The sequence below is a fragment of the Stomoxys calcitrans genome, chromosome 3, assembly GCF_963082655.1.
Source record: "Stomoxys calcitrans chromosome 3, idStoCalc2.1, whole genome shotgun sequence".
NCBI lineage: Eukaryota > Metazoa > Arthropoda > Insecta > Diptera > Muscidae > Stomoxys > Stomoxys calcitrans.
The window spans coordinates 176155358-176173399 of NC_081554.1; positions in this window are offsets into that span (position 1 = coordinate 176155358).

The following is an 18042-nucleotide window of genomic DNA, read 5'->3' on the forward strand; positions in this document are numbered from 1 at the left end:
TGTCAACGCCGACTATATGAAAAATCCGCAATTACTTTTGGGGGAACCCAATATATGTTCGTTGGATTTTGGGTAATCTGCAATAATGTTGTCATTTGTCAACCGTAGTTATTATAGTTTGAACATATTTGATCGAAATTTTATGCGGATTGTTTAACAAACCATGTGTAAACATCCGCCGAGGTCCATAAAAATTGGTTCAGAATTGGATATAACTCCCACATTATACTTATAGGGTAGCTGTAGGGTATTATACAGTCGGCATCACCCGTCTTTTGCCTTTCCTTATTTATTTATATATTTATATAGAAGATAGATAGATATAGATTTTGTCAAAGTTTTTGATTTCATGAAAAATTTTATCAAAAATTAAATTTTTGTATATTTTTTTTTTCAACATTTTATTTAGAAGAAAATTTTATTAAAAATTTCTAATTAATTTTTTTTTTGTCAAAATTTAATTTTTTTATAAGAAATATTTTTTATGGAAATTTTGGTTAGGTCACATTTTTTTGAAAGTTCGGTTAACATATCGTTTGCTAAAAAATTTCCCCAATATTGTATTTTTTATAGAATTTTATAGAAATTTTGATCAAATATTATTTTTATAAATATTTTTCCCAAAAAAAAAAATTCTTTTCCATATAAAATTTTGTTTTTTCTTTTAATCCAATATCACTACACTGTACAATTCAGTCACTATATGGAGAACCCACTTATTTTTCTACTTCAACTCCTCTTAGCAGTTTTGAGTATGAAAAATTTGCAATAACCATCAGACGAAGACTCTTTGAAATTGGCAAAAACTAAAAGGAGAGGAAGTGGTGGTAACAAATGAAGTTTGGTGATATTTATTTATTGCATAATAAAAAATTGAATGCTAGAACAGTATTTTAATTTACTATTGCGAGAGGAGGTTGACAAATATTGAATGTTGATGTCTAAAACGAACCGTTAGCCATGGCAATCCAAAACATAGCCGGGGGCGTAACATGTGTGCGGGCCAAGAAATATGAATGAATATGGCGAACACCCTCCATGGTATAGGCTATGGAGGTGTAATGTAGGAGGCCAGAGTAACCTTGTGGTTTGAGGATTAGTAAATTCGTAATAAGATCAGAAGTGAATAGCCTTAGACATTAAATGGTGTTTGTTTGTCTCTGCTATACCCCCCACAACCACTTTCGCTTTCTTTGCTCACAATGCGAGATAAACTTTCTCAAACCACACTTTGCCTTGATTTGAAATTCAGTATTCAGTAATAATGCTAATAAATCTTGATAATTATTTGTAATACAATCCAGGCAAGTAGGAGTTATACCTTTTAGAAACCAGCAGTGCTGGCTGTACATTTATCAATCATTAGCTCTTGTTGCCCTTACAAAGTCTAACCACCTTCTGTAGTCACCAGCTGAGGGAAACCACATAGACGTTGGGGTTTTTACCGGATAATCACTACGCTACAGCCATTTGGAGAAAACTTATAATTGATGACACAAGTCTGCGGCTAAAAAAAGGGAAATCATTTGACTGCATTTTCAGGGCTCAAGGAAGGGAATTTTAATGACTATCAATTTGGCCAAATTTACAAGAAATTTTTCAAAAAAAAAAAAATTGTCTGCAGGAAATTGAGACAATTAAAAAATGTTTTCTCCATTCTCTATATGCCACCTAGGACTCACACTTAGCCACATATATTACCACTTTGCTGGTTTAGACATCTCAATTGAAGCAGGTAGTTAACACCATTGACCCAAACATTCCTTTATGATGTTGGGTGTCTAAGAGAACCCCATAAAATATTGAAAGGCCTTTTATTGCTGCAACTGTGAACACACACACCCTGCTACTTGATAGCTGCCCTGCCCCCAGATTGCCGAACAGCCTTAGCTTGGTTGATTAATTTAAGCGCCATTTTAACCAGTAGTTAAAATGTTAACGATAAGTGTTCCCATGCAGGCAATTACCACAGTAGACAGCTTGACGGACAGATAAAACGAGCATAAAATCTACAGAACTTAAGAAGCTTGCGAACAGCATGATTCTTGGCCTGCTCTTCTCCTCGCCCCCTTCAATGAAGTGGTTCAATTGGAGGGACACAAGGAAACATGCAAATTTTATGGCAAACGGCATGACAATTAAGTTAACAAACATCTTTCCAACTAAGTCTAGCCCAGATTGTTGCTAAACATTGTTGCTACAACATGATGATGAGTAGGCAACTTTGAGTAGAAGGAATAGATCATGATGTCAGCTTTGCAATTCATCAGTTTTACGATGTCTACCTTGGATAAAAATTGTAAACGATGTGCTTTGGGGGGAAATGGAAAAAAAGACAGACTGCTCAGTAAAATTGATATCAAAGAGATCATGATCTGGAAGTGGAGGTTGATGATTTTGCCTATTACTGATTGCCAATTGCTGATCACTATCTGAGGTAGAGACTCCCTTACTCTGCCCGTAGAACAGCAATAATAGCCAAGAAACTTCAATATATAATTTTATGATGTTGGCTTTGGCTATGTTAAGAAAAAAGATCACCAATAACGTTGGGGAAATTGCGGCGAAAAACGTTCAGCCTGAGTATATAAACAAACATTTACTTTAGCAGCAATTTTAGCTACGGCATAGAGAAATGGAGTATACAGAGGCGTAGCAAAGGGGGGGAAAAACAGGTGGCTAAATAAAAAGCTATATTCCAGCCAATAGGGATCAAGGCCTAACTCTGATTTCTAGTGACATCAATCTACACAGGCCTAGGAAGCTGTTCCTGTCAAAAACTAGTCCTGTGCATTACTAGATCCAATCATCATAAACCTTCCATGTAATGAAGACAACTCGCAGAAAGTCGCGGTATAGACCTTGGTTAGATGTTGCGACGACAACGCACTCCACAGTTTTTGTGGAAATACAGATACCAACAACAAAGCTGAGTCATATTATGATGACATTTTGTCCACGGACTTGGTTATCACCAGCAGAGGGATAGCCTCAACTCTCTACCACTTTCTTCTAGGAAAAAGTCACGACTGTGGAGGCCACCGTAGCGGATATGTTAGCCTGTCCGCCTATGAAGCTGAACGCCTGGGTTCAAATCCTGAAGGGAATATGAGAAAAAAATTTCAGAGGTGGTTATATCCTCCTAATGTTGCCGACTTTTATGAGGCACCGTACCTTTTGGTATAGCGGCCATGTACAACCTTCTCCACAAAGAGGTGTCGCACTGCGGCACGCCGTTCGGACTCGGCTATGAAAGGTAGGCCACCCTTCATTGAGCTTAAACTTGAATCGGACAGAGCTCATTGATATGTGAGAAGTTTGGCCCTGTTCCTTAATGGAATGGCCATGTGCAAATTTGCCGTCACGTCTGTGTTACAGTGACTAAGCTAAGCATTCACACTTGCACTTCTCTAACCAGTGCTCTTTTTGGACCTCTACAGCACAAGATTCGAGGTTTAGCACGACTGGGAGATGTTCAGCAAATATATGCAAATGCTGGGGTCCACAGTGGAGTCCTAGTGGATCTTATTACTAAGTGCCTGACGCAGTCCGAGTTAAGGGCGTGGGCGTTGAATGCGCATTCAACCCTGTGTAACAGCGAAACGGTCGGAAAAGACGAGGCTATTACTGAAAAAAAAGTAGGAAGGAGGTCAGTAAAGCTATTGGTATTATAACGGGACACATAGGACTACGAGCTCACTTATGAAAAATCAGTGCGGCAAGTGATATCATGTGTAGGGCATGCGGGGAAGATGATGAGACGTTGGAGCATTTCATTTGTCATTGTCTGGCTTTCGCGTCTCACAGATACCGGCACTTAGGTGGGAACGCAATACCAGATATGAACTAGGGGCGTGGCATGGAAAATAATTAAGGATTTTGCAAAAAGCACAGAATTCCTTTTTATACCCTCCACCAAAAGATGGGGGGTATACTAATTTCGTCATTCTGATTGTAACTACTCGAAATATTCGTCTTAGACCCCATAAAGTATATATATTCTTGATCGTCGTGAAATTTTATGTCGATCTAGCCATGTCCGTCCGTCTGTCCGTCCGTCTGTCTGTCGAAAGCACGCTAACTTCCGAAGGAGTAAAGCTAGCCGCTTGAAATTTTGCACAAATACTTCTTATTAGTGTAGGTCGGTTGGTATTGTAAATGGGTCATATCGGTCCATAACCTTATATAGCTGTCATATAAACCGATCTTGGGTGTTGACTTCTTGAGCCTCTAGAGTGCGCAATTCATATCCGATTGGAATGAAATTTTGAACGACGTGTTTTGTTATTATATCCAACAGCTGTGCCAAATATGGTTCAAATCGGTCCATAACCTGATATAGCTGCCATATAAACCGATCTTGGATCTTGACTTCTTGAGCCTCCAGAGGTCGCAATTCCTATCTGATTTGCCTTAAATTTTGTACGACGGATTCTCTCATGACCATTAACATACGTGTTTATTATGGTCTGAATCGGTCTATAGCCCGATACAGCTCCCATATAAATCGATCTCTCTATTTTACTTCTTGAGCCCACAAAGAGCGCAGTTCTTATTCGAATTGGCTGACATTTTACACAGGTCTCCAACGTAAATATAATTTAATTGTGGTCCATATCTTAATATCGCTCTAATCGCAGAGCAAATCTTTTCTTGTATCCTTTTTTTTTGCCTAAGAAGAGATGCCGGGAAAAGAACTCGACAAATGCGATTCATGGTGGAGGGTATATAAGATTCGGCCCGGCCGAACTTAGCACGCTTTTACTTGTTTCTTATTTACGAAGAGTGACAATAAGGAGTTCCGGGAGAAATGCTGTGGAGGTTATGGATGATTCTAAATAGTGGATTCAGTTCTCACCTCTTCGCCAAGGTGAGGCATTTAGGTTGAGCTAAATGGGCATAACCGGCTCCCGGAGGAGAGTGCAAGTGATGAACAACGAGAGCAACCAGGAGAAGATGGAACTACTAATGGAGACGCATTTTCCAGTTTCCTAAGGAAATGGTACTAAAACTGCCCTTTTACTTGGAAAAATGTGCTAAAAACTACTCTTTCAATGGAAGAAGGCACCAAGACTACCACATACATACGGAAAACGTACTTTTCCAACGCAAGACACGAAAACTAGGCTCTCACTTGGGGAAAGAAAACTTTCCAATAGAAAGGCACTACGCTTTATGAAGGGATAGAAACTAAAACTACGCTTTCTAAACTAAAATTACGCCTTCCCAAGGGAAACAAACTAAAACAACGACTTCTCTAGAAAAAATAAACTAAAACTACGCTTTCTCAAGGTAAAGTTACTAAAACTATCCTTTCGCTTGTTAGAAGGTACTAAAACTGCCTTTCCATTAGGAAAAAATAGTAAAACTACGCTTTCCCTTGCGAAGAGGTATTAATAACACACATTCCCAAAGGAAACGATTTTAAAACTACCCACTTCCAAAAGATAAAGTACTAAAACTACCATTTCCCAAAGGAAACGGTACTTCCACAAACCGTTCAAAAAGGAAATTATATGAAGACTTCCCCTTCTCTTGAGAACGGACACTCAAACAATACTTCTCTTTTAGAAAAGACGCTAAAACAACCCTTTCCTTTGGGAAAAGGTACTACAACTATCCTTTCCCTTGGTAAAAGGTACTAAAACTACCCTTTTCCTTGGGAAAATGTGCTGGAACTACCTTTACCTTGGAAAACTGTACTATAACTTCTCTTTCCTTTGGGAAAAGGTTTTTAAGCTAACCTTAGGAAAAGGCACTAAAATTACCCTTTCCCTTAGGAAAAGGTACTAAAACTACCTTTTTTCTTGTGAAAATGTACTGGAACTACCTTTCCCTTGGAAAAAGGTACTATAACTTCTCTTTCCTTTGGGAAAAGTTACCAAAACAACCCTTTACCTTGGGCAAAGACACTAAAACTAACCCTTCCCTTGCGAAAAGTACTAAAACTACGTTTTGCCTTGGAAAAACGATATTATTGGGTTGCCCAAAAAGTAATTGCGGATTTTTCATATAGTCGGCGTTGACAAATTTTTTCAACGGCTTGCGACTCTGTAATTGCATTCTTTCTTCTGTCAGTTATCAGCTTTTACTTTTAGCTTGCTTTAGAAAAAAAGTGTAAAAAAAGTATATTTGATTAAAGTTCATTTTAAGTTTAATTAAAAATGCGTTTACTTTCTTTTAAAAAATCCGCAATTACTTTTTGGGCAACCCAATAAAACCACACTTTCCAAAAGGATGCGGCATTAAAACAACCCGTACTAAAACTAACCTTTCCCCTGGAAAGAGGTACTAAAACTATCCTTTCCCGTGGGAAAAGATACTAAAACTACCGTTTCCCTTAGGAAAATGTACTAAACTGCCCTTTTCCTTATGAAAAGGTACTAAAACTGCTCTTTACCTTGGGCAAAGGTACTTAAACTAAAACTTCCCTTGGGAAAAAGTGCTAAAACTACCCTTTCCCTTGAGAAAAGGTTCGTAAAGTAATCTTTCCCTTTAGAAAATGTACTAAAACTACCCTTTCCCTTGGGAAAAGATACAAAAACTACCCTTTCCCTTGAGAAAAGGTACTAAAACTACGAAAGCTTTTCTATTCTTTGGGAAAATTTACTAAAACCGTGTTTTGCCTTGGGAAACGTTATTAAAACCACCCTTTCCTAAAGCATACGGTACTAAAACTACCCATTTCCTAAAGAAAGAGTACTAAAACTACCATTTCCCAAAGGAAACTGTACATTAACTACCCGTTCCCAAACGAAACGATACAAAGACTTCCCATCCCCTTGAGGACAGACACTCAAACAGTTTTCTTTGATAAAACACGCTAAAGGAACTTTTTTCCTTAAGAAAAGGTACGAAACAACCCTTCCATTGGGAAAAGGTACTAAAACTAACCTTTCCCTTGGGAAAATGTACAGGAACTACCTTTCCCTTGGGGAAAGTTACTGAAACTGTCCTTTCGCTTGGAAAAAAGCACAAAAACTATCCTTTCCTTTAAATAGTACTAAAACTACCCTTTCCCTTAAGAAATTGTACTAAAACTACTCTTTTCATTGGGAAGAGGTACTAAAATCACTATTTCAGTTGGAAAATGTACTACAACCAGCCTATTCCTCGAGAAAAGATACGAAAACTACCCTTTCCTTGGGAAAAGTAACTAAAACTACCCTCTCCCTTGGGAAATGGTACTAAAACTACCATTTCCATTTGGAAATGATACAAAAACTACCGTTTCCCTTGGAAAAAGGTACTAAAGCTACCCTTCAAATTAGGAAACTGTACAAAAAACACCATTTCCTTTGCGAAAAAGTTGCTAAAACCACCGTTTCGTTTTGGAAAAGGTACTAAAATCGCCACCGTCCTTGGAAAAAGGTACTAAAACTACCGTTTCCCTTGAAAAAAAGGTACTAAAACTACTCTTTCCCTTGGGAAGAGGCACTAAAACTACTCTTTCCCTTGAGAAAAGGTACTAAAAGAACTCTCTACTTTAGGAAGATGTGCTAAAACTAGCCTTTCCGTTTAGAAGAGGTACTAAAACTACTCTTTACCATTGTATAACGTAGTTTATGTACCTTTTTTGAAGGGAAAGGGTAGTTTTAGTATCTTTCTCCAAAGGAAAGGGAAGTTTTAGTATATTTTCCCGGGGGAAAGGGAAGTTTTAGTACAACAACTTCCTTTTCCCATCGAAAAAGGTGCTTCAAGCACTTTTTCACTTGGAAAAAAGAACTAAAACTAAACTTATATTATTATAATTACCCTTTTCTTGGAAAAGGTACTGAAACTAACCTTTCGTTTCGAAAAGGTACTATAACTATCCGTTTCCCTTGGTAAAAGCTACTAAAACTACCCTTTCCCTTGGGAAAAGGAATTAAAACTACCCTTTCCCTTCGGAAAAGGTACTATGTTATAGCAATAACTAGCTGTTTCCCTTTGGAAAAATGACTTAAACTATCCGTTTCCCTTGGGAAAAGGTACTAAAACTACATTTTCCCTTGTTAAAAGATACTTCAACTACCCTTTCCCCTGGGAAATAATACTAAGACTACCCTTTTCCTTGGAAAATTGTACTAAAACTACCCGTTTCCTTTGAAAAAATTTACTATAGTAACTCAGTCCCTTGTGAAAAGGTACTAAGAGTACCCTTTTCCTTGCGAAAAGGTACTTAATCTACCCTTTCCTTAAAGAAAATGTACTAAAACTCCCCTTTCCCATCAAGAAAGGTACTAAAACTACCCCTTCCTTTGGAAAAACGTACATAACCTAGAACTAGGTACTATAACTATCCTTTTGCTTGGGAAAAGGTGGGAAAACGATCATTTCCCTTGGTAAAAGTTACTAAAACTTTCCTTTCCCTTGGTAAAAGTACTAATACTACCCTTTACCATGGGACAAGCTGACAAAATTACTCTTTCCTCTGGGAAAATGTACTAAAACCACTTTTTCCTTTGGGAAACTCTACTAAAACTCCTCTTTCCTTTGGGAAAAAAGGTACTAAAACTTCCCTTTTCTTTGAGAAAATATACTATTGTAAAGGGTGATTTTTTTGAGGTTAGGATTTTCATGCAATCACTCTGTCCCATGTGTAAGGTACCAAATCTACCTTTTTCTTCAAGAAAATATACCAAAGCTACCCCTTCCTTATAGAAAAGGTACTAAAACTCCCCTTTACCAAAAATAGGTACGAAAACTACACCCTGCCTGGGAAAAAATACTAAAACTACTCTTATGCTTAGGAAGAGGTTACTAAATTTAGCTTGTCGTTGGAAAAGGGTATAAACACATTCTTTTTTTAAAGAGAAAATCACCATTTTTCGTAGGAAAATGTTTTAACAGTACCCTCTTTATTGAAAAAAGGTACTAAATATAATTTCCCTTGGAAGAAGAACATATAGGTGCTGTCGCGACAGAATACCAAATTTTTAGAAAATTTTCAATGAAATCATATTTTTAAAATATTTTCAATGAAAATTTTAATTTCTAAGATTTTTTTGGCGAAAAATTTCTTTGATACGCCATTGGTTGCCCAGTTTGATTTTGCCCTAGCGCTTATGTATGTTGTCTACATTTGTTTGATTGTCTAGCATTTGGACCATTGAAAGGGGATTCCTTTTAATGATGATTATTGGCTGGTGCAGTTGTTTGCCAAAAGGCGGATCAAACTGAATGAAATCTAAGGAAGGAAAATCGAGTTCAAAAAATGAGATCTCTACCCTGGCAAGGAGTTGTTACCAGCCCAAGTTGGTTTGTCAGACTACCATGGGTAGGGAATAGAAAAAGATGCACCAAATCATAGACCACCAGTAGAGGCCTGGAGGCTTGTAAAAAACCATGACCATGGTCAGCAGCAGCAGCATACAATTTCTGGTTTTGATTACAGGTAAACCCTAATAATGAGACATGATTATTTTTCTTGGCCAATTTCTTTTGGGCGTTTTCCTTTAAAACCTAGCCATGATAGACTTCACATGTTTAGCACTAGATGCCAACCATCCATTCTATGGTTCTAATGTTATTTATTAGTTTAGTCCTTGCTAACACAAATTGCACCATAATTATGTTATTGAAAAATTTCCTAAAATGCATGCAAATAATTTTTTGATATAGGCTTTGGGGCTAACACATTTTTATAATAGTCTGCTATGTTAAAAATTTAAGTAAATGGAAAAATTTTGTATGGTAGATCATCTTTAGAAAGAAAAAGAACAAGTAAAAAGGCGTTAAGTTCGGCCGGGCCGAACTTTGGATACCCACCACCTCGGGTATATATGTAAATCACCTTTCATCAAAATTCGGTGAAAATTTCATACCTTATACTCATATACCCCATACCGATCTGAACTATATACGACACGGATGTCGAAAAGCCAAACATAAGTCGCTGTGTCAAATTTCAGTGAAATCGAATTATAAATGGGCCTTTTATGGACCCAAGACTTTAAATCGAGATATCGGTCTACATGGCAGCTATATCCAAATCTGAACCGATTTGGGCCAAGTTGCATAAACATGTCGAAAAGCCTAACACAAAGCACTGTCCCAAACTTCGTCGAAATCGGACAATAAATGCCTCTTTTATGGGTCCTAAACCTTTAATCGAGAGATCGGTCTATATGGCAGCTATATGCAAATCTGGACTGATCTGGGCAAAATTTAAGAAGTACGTCGAAGAGCCTAACCAAACTCACTGTCTCAAATTTCAACGACATCGGACAATAAATGCGTCTTTTATGGCCCCAAAACCCAAAACCTAGATATCGCTCTATATGGCAGCTATATCCAAATCTAGACCGATCTGTTCGATTTTGCAGAAGTATGTCAAGGGGCTTAACTTAACTCACTGTTCCAAATTTCGGCGACATCGGACAATAAATGAGCATTTTATGGGCCCAAAACCATAAATCAAGAAATCGGTCTATATGGCAGCTATATCTAAATCTGAACCGATCTGGACCAAATTGAAGAAATATGTCAAAGGGCCTAACACAACTCACTGTTCCAAATTTCAGCAAAATCAGATAATGAATGTGGCTTTTATGGGCCTTACACCATATATCCGAGGATCGATCTATATGGCAGCTATATCCAAATCTGAACCGATCTGAGCCAAATTAACGAAGGATGTCGAAGGGCCTAACACAACTCACTGCCCCAAATTTCAACAAAATTTGGCTTTTCTGGGCCTAAGACCCTAAATCGGCGGATCGGTCTATATAGGGGCTATATCAAGATATAGTCCGATATAGCCCATCTTCGAACTTAACCTGCTTATGAACAAAAAAAGAATCTGTGCAAAATTTCAGCTCAATATCTCCATTTTTAAAGACTGTAGCGTGATTTCAACAGACAGACGGACAGACGGACGGACATGTCTAGATCGTCTTAGATTTTTACGCTGATCAAGAATATATATACTTTATAGGGTCGGAAATGGATTTTTCGATGTGTTGCAAACGGAATGACATAATGAATATACCCCCATCCTTCGGTGGTGGGTATAAAAACAGACGTGAACAGTCAAAAGGATGAAAACAAACAGACGAGCGGCCACAACCAGATGGAAGGGCACAGTTTGACAGACGGACAGACTGACAGACAGACAGAGATAGACAGTCGGACAGACACATTTAACAAACGAGTCTATCCAGAAGGACAGACGGCTGTGCCAAACGGATAGGCACAGCTAGACGGACGCACACACTTAGATGGACGGACAGACAAAGCCAAATCGAATAAAAATTTTAAGGCGATCAAGGCAATATATACTTTATATGATCTTTTATTACAACCGGTGTTACAAACGGAATGACAAAAGTTTGTATATCCTCCAACACTTTAGTGGAGCATAATTAAAACTCGTTCATATAAACATCATAAGTCATTAGCACATGCATACTAAGTCCAATTTAAAAACATATCTTGGCAATATTTCCGCTGCATGTTTGCCACAAAGTTTGATTTCATTTATAATCCACAAAAATTTTTTTCTGACGATTAATTTTGTTTTTGATTCCCAATTTTCTTCCTCTAGCTTATTTAAAAACAAGAAACTATGAGACTATAAGATGGACAGTCATAAGGTTACTAAAGTTTAGATTTCCGTTTTCATTTCCAATTAATTTTATTTTGATTTGATTTTATGCCCTGCATGTTTTCCAGTCAATGTTGCTCTATGTTGTATTACCTCCCTTTCTCCAGCTCTCTACCGCTTGACACTCAAAAACTGCAAGTTGACCCAATTTTGTACTATGTAAAGCTGTTTTCCTCGTAGCTTTCCTTAATAGGATTGCCAAACAGCAACCACAGAAAGTTGTAGTGAGCAACAACAACAACAACAAACAAACAAAAAACAAGCAAACAGCAAGAAATTGAAACTCTGCAATTGTCAATAAATTCTGGAATTTGAACAATAGACATTTATAGCGTTTCAGTTGACTTCGAAAGTCAAACATTTTCCTTCGATCGTCTTTTTTATATGTTCACCTCATTTTAGCTGCAGAGAGTCAGAGAACCTAAGTGAGTAGTATTACTTAAGGGGAGGGGGGGAATATTTGGATGAAATAATCTCAAGAGACATAGTTACTGGAAAATCCGAGAAAAATAGATAGGAATAAAAAAAATTTATAAAATAAATAAAACAAGTAAAAGCGTGCTAAGTTCGGCCAAGCCGAATCTTTTATACCCTCCACCATGGATCGCATTTGTCGAATTCTTTTCCCGGCATCTTTTCTTAGGCAAAAAAGGATATAAGAAAAGATTTGCTCTGCTATCAGAGCGATATCAAGATATGGTCCGGTTTGGACCACAATTATATAATACTAGCTGACCCGGGCCCGCTCCGCTGAGCCTTCTTTTACCCCAAACACTAAGCCCCGAAAATATATCAGCATGTTGCTCTATTCTCATATATTGGGTTGCCCAAAAAGTAATTGCGGATTTTTTAAAAGAAAGTAAATGCATTTTTAATAAAACTTAGAATAAACTTTAATCAAATATACTTTTTTTCTAAAGCAAGCTAAAAGTAACAGCTGATAACTGGCAGAAGAAAGAATGCAATTACAGAGTCACAAGCTGTGAAAAAATTTGTCAACGCCGACTATATGGAAAATCCGCAATTACTTTTTGGGCAACCCAATATCTATATATGGGGTTCTCCATTGAAAATATGGGGTTCAAATTGGATATCAAATTCGTTTTCAAATCTCATTTAAACTCCTTATTGCAAAAGTCAGCAAATATGTCCGGTTTGGGGTATTGGCCCTAAAAACTATAAATATATAGTTCCACTCTCTTTACGACCCAAATAGTCTTGGTGGGCAAATACGTCCTATTGGGGGGTTGTTATGGTGGTGGGACGTCCCCTAGACAGTTGGTCCCTAATGATGATATCAGATACGTGGTCTACTCCCAAATACCTTTAATTTGAGCCCCATATTTCCATAGTCGGCAAACATGACGGACTTGGGGGTGTTTTGTGGGGATGGGCGGCCACTCAGTGAGGTGGCCTTGAAAATATATATCAGATTCGTGTTCCACTCTAAAAACCCTCTTATTTGAGCTTCATATTGCAAAAGGCACCAAATACTTACTATTTGGGTGGTGTTGTTGTTGTCGTACAAAATTTCAGGCAATTCGGATAATAATTGCGACCTCTAGAGGCTCAAGAAGTCAAGACCCAAGATCGGTTTATATGGCAGCTATATCAGTTTATGTACTGATTTGAAACATACTTGGACCAGTTGTTGGATATCATAACAAAACACGTCGTGCAAAATTTCATTCCAATCGGATAAGAATCGGTTTATATGGCAGCTATATCAAAACATGGACCGATATGGCATTTACAATTCCAACCAACCTACACTAATATGAAGTATTTGTGCAAAATTTCATGAGGCTAGCTTTACTCCTTCGGAAGTTAGCGTGCTTTCCACAGACAGACGGACGAACGGACAGACAGATAGATCGATATAAAATGTAGCGACGATCAAGAATATATATACTTTATGGGGTCTCAGACGAATATTTCGAGTAGTTACAAACAGAATGACGAAATTAGTATACCCCCATCCTATGGTGGAGGGTATAATAAAATAGAATTAAATAAAATTAAATTAAAATGGAATGAAGTGAAATGGAATTAAATGGAATAGAATAACACATAATGAAATAGAATGAAATGGAATGGAATGGAATGGAATGGAATGGAATGAAATGAAATGGAATGCAACTAAATGATATGAAATGGAATGGAATGAAATATAATGAAATGAAATGGAATGGAATGAAATATAATGAAATGGAATGAAATATAATGAAATGGAATGAAATTAAATGGAATGAAATGAAATGGAATCGAATGAAATGAAATGAAATGAAATTGAATGAAATGGAAGAAATGAAATTAAATGAAATATATAAATGCCACGCGGCGGGTAACGGTGTTGTGGCAATGGGGGGGCTTTAGGGTTTTAACTTAGGGTTAATGCATTCGGTCAGTAGAACAACTGCCTTGCGCATGTGTACTGGAGACATGCACGGCAAGTGATCACCAGTACTTCGACTTGTCTTTTCTTTGCCGCAGAAGCTGAGCAAACCATGTATAAGGAGGAGAAAAGGCACTCGGGAGCGCCATTATCAAAGGCACTAGGGAGCGCCATTACCAAAAAAAGAGAGATATTAATCAAGACTTGGATACAAAGTCGTAATGAAAATCTTGCAGTGAAACGCCGAAATATGAAACGCCCACCCTATTCGATCCAATATGAAACGTCCACCCTATTCGATCCAAGACCAAACAACGAAAACCTTGGAGTGGACACTAACACTCCCCCATTTACATTTTACCAACTCCAACTCGCTGCACGTACTTTTCAAAGCAGAAAAGGGCCCGGCGCCGACGGAAGGAATATTCCCAGATGCTTGGAAACAACAAAGGCAGGTAATAATCAGCAAGGGAAAGGTAATCCAGAATCGCCATCGTCTTAGAGGCTACTCTGTATGCTGGATACAGCAAACAAGTGATTGGACCGTTAACTAAAGCCTAGACTCGCGGAGGCAATCGCAGTACGAGGATCACTCTTGAGACGGCAACTAGGCTTCCGCCCAGGGAAATCATCAATTGAGGCCCTAAGGGACGTATTTAAGGTTGTCCTATTGGCAATGCTGAATGTTAAGAACGACCTTAACAATATATGGACGCATTGCGAGCAATGAAAATGGACTTTAAAGTACTATAGTATCTGATGAGGATCATGAGAGGTTATCTAGGAGAGCGGGTGCTCTTCGACGCATACACTGAGGAGGTATGACGTAACGTCGGGCACTGCACAAGGTTTGATACATACATTGTGTGTTGTGAAGGAAACGTTTTCCTTTGTAATTGGCACATACAATAATGTTCAATCATTGGGTATGCGTTGGACCATAGCCTGGAAAATAGTCAACAAAATCAGAGGGGTTGTAATAACACAATTTGGATAATAATTCTGCTGATTAGGAATCTGCTCCTGTTGCTAGCTTGAGGTTCTTCAGCTGGTTTACAGCTTCATAAACTTATCCAGGGTAGGCTGTATAAATTCTTAAACTTAATCAGGAATTAGTACTGCGGTATCCTCCTTGCCTCTAGTATTGAAAACCTACAGCTGTAAAAAACCTTATTTCCCTGGATTTTCCAGTTAATCAAGTGGATTTCGTTTCTCACGACATTAAATGTTTGCCGCTATTACGTTTCTCATTTAGTTTTATGTGCAATAAATTAATAATCATTAAACTTTATTTGCATACATTTATTTCCAAATGTTAATTATGTGCGGAGAATTGCCACAAAGTGCCTGTAGTCCTAGGAAAACGCCTGAGACCAAGTTCAACTACAGATATGCTGCATTACAGCCCATACTAAAGCTGCTGCTGCAGCTTCTGATGCTGCAGCAACAATCACTGTGTGGCGCTTGAAGTGTTGCTCTGCGAGTTTATGACTTAATGTGGCCAGTGTTAGGCAGTCGTAAACATTAAACGGCAATTGGGGTCAAAATAATGGCATCTAACCTCGAACATCATTTGTTAAGACACAGTCGCCGAAATTAAACCCAGCAGCAGACTGGTGAGTGAGTGCATATGCAACGGATGCGCCATCAGCATACATTTTTACAACCTTATGTCAAAGTTTGAGGAAGACGGCTAGCAACTGAAAATAAAATCAATGGCTTAAAATGCTTAACAGTAGAAAAAGCAAGTAAAAAGGCATTAAGTTTCGGGTCGAACTTTGGATACCCACCACCATCGTTTCTGCTAAAAATTTGCATTTATTAACTCAGATTGTATTTTACCTATTATCTGCAATAATCAAGTTGGGAATAGGTTGCGGCTGCTATGGTTTCAAGTATTTATACCGGGGAATCAGAATTTAGGGGCCTATATCGGTATATAGACCGATTCGGATCTTATGTGACACGGACGCTGGAAGACATAGCAGAAGAAGTCAAATCCGGTGGTTGGTTTATAAGGGGGCTCTATATCAGTATGTAGACCGTTTGAAACCATACTTAGCATGGATGATGAAAATCAAAGCAGATTGTGCCAAATTTCAGTCAAATTAGATGATATTGAGGTTTCTAGGGGCTAAAGAAGTCAAATCCAGGTATCGGTTTTTATGGCGGCTATATCAGTTTATAGACCAATTCGGATCATACTAGGCAATGATGTTGAAAGTAAGATTGCTAAATTTCAGCCAAATGGGATGCAAATTGAGGTCTCTAGGAGCTCAAAAAGTCAAAACCAGGAACCGGTATATATGGGGGCTATATCAATTTGTGATCCAATTGGATCATACTCGACACTGATATTGGAAGTCAGAACCCAAGGCTTTATGCCAAGTTCTAGCAAAATCGGATGAAAATTGAGATTTGTAGGTACTCAAAAAGTCAAAACCGGGGATCGGTTTTTATGGGGGCTTTATCCAAATCTGAACCGATATGGTCCATTTGCAAATCCCAACGACCTACATTGATAAGAGTTATCTGTGCCAAATTTCCAGCAGATATCTTTATCCGTTCGAACGTTATCGTCATTTGGACGGACGGACGGATATGGCTAGATCGACTCAGAATGTCGTGACGATCTAAAATATATACACTTTATAGGGCCTCAGGGCAATATTCGAGGTGTTACAAAAGAAATGACTAGATTTATGGGTTGCCCAAAAAGTAATTGCGGATTTTTCATATAGTCGGCGTTGACAAATTTTTTCACAGCTTGTGACTCTGTAATTGCATTCTTTCTTCTGTCAGTTATCAGCTGTTACTTTTAGCTTGCTTTAGAGAAAAAGTGTAAAAAAAGTATATTTGATTAAAGTTCATTCTAAGTTTTATTAAAAATGCATTTACTTTCTTTTAAAAATTCCGCAATTACTTTTTGAGCAACCCAATATATCCCCATCATATGATGGTGAGCATAACAGGCCGAGCCAAACATTGGATATCCATCACCTGGAATATATATATATACACCTCCCATAAGGACCAAACTCTGCACGGAGGTCTAATACAATTCACTGTTCAATATGGTAAAACATAATATTCGTCTATATGGCAGTTATATTTAAATAAAATCTGATTTCCACCATATTCGGTGTCTAATACAACTCATTAAGCCAAATTTAAGCGAAATCGGTCAAAAAATGCACCTTTTATAGGCCGATGAACAAAAATCAGAAGATCGGTATAAACATGGCTTCTATATCCAAATATAAACCGACTAAACACAACTCATTATGCTTAATTTCAGCGAGATTGGTTAACACATCCTATTTAACGGAGGTATTAAGGTATTAGATTTCAGCGAAATCAGACAATAAATGAGGCTATTACGAGCCCAAGACCTTAAATCGACAGATCGGTATATACAAGAGCTATATCCAAATGTGGACCGTCTTGAACAGGGATGTCGAGAGGCGCAGGACAACTCGCTGCTCCAAATTTCAGCGAAATCGGATAGTAAGTGAGGCTTATTAATGGGCCTAAAATCCTAAATCGGCAGATCGGTTAATATGGAGGCTTTATAAAGATGTAGTCCGATATTGCCCATCATCAAGCTGACTTTAGACAAAAAAGTATCTGTCCAAAGTTGGAGCTTAATATACCTATGTTTAAAGACTGTAGCGTGATTTCAAACGGAAAGACGAACGGACGGACCTGGCTACATCGTCTAAGATTTTTATTTATTTATATTATACCCTCCACCATAGGATGGAGTTATACTAATTTCGCCATTTCGTTTGTAACATATCGAAATGTGGAGCTGAGACCTAACAGTGTATATATATTCATGATCGTCTTGACGGTCTTAGTCGATTTAGCCTTGTCCGTTCGTATGTCGAAAACACGCCCTCTAGCCGCTCAAATACTCAAACACGCCCTCTAGCGGATCAAATTCTTATATGATTTGGCTGAAATTTGGCATGAGGCATTTTATTTTTATTTCCAACAACTGTGCCAAGTATGGTTTGAATCGGTACATAACCTGATATAGCTCCCATATAAACCGATT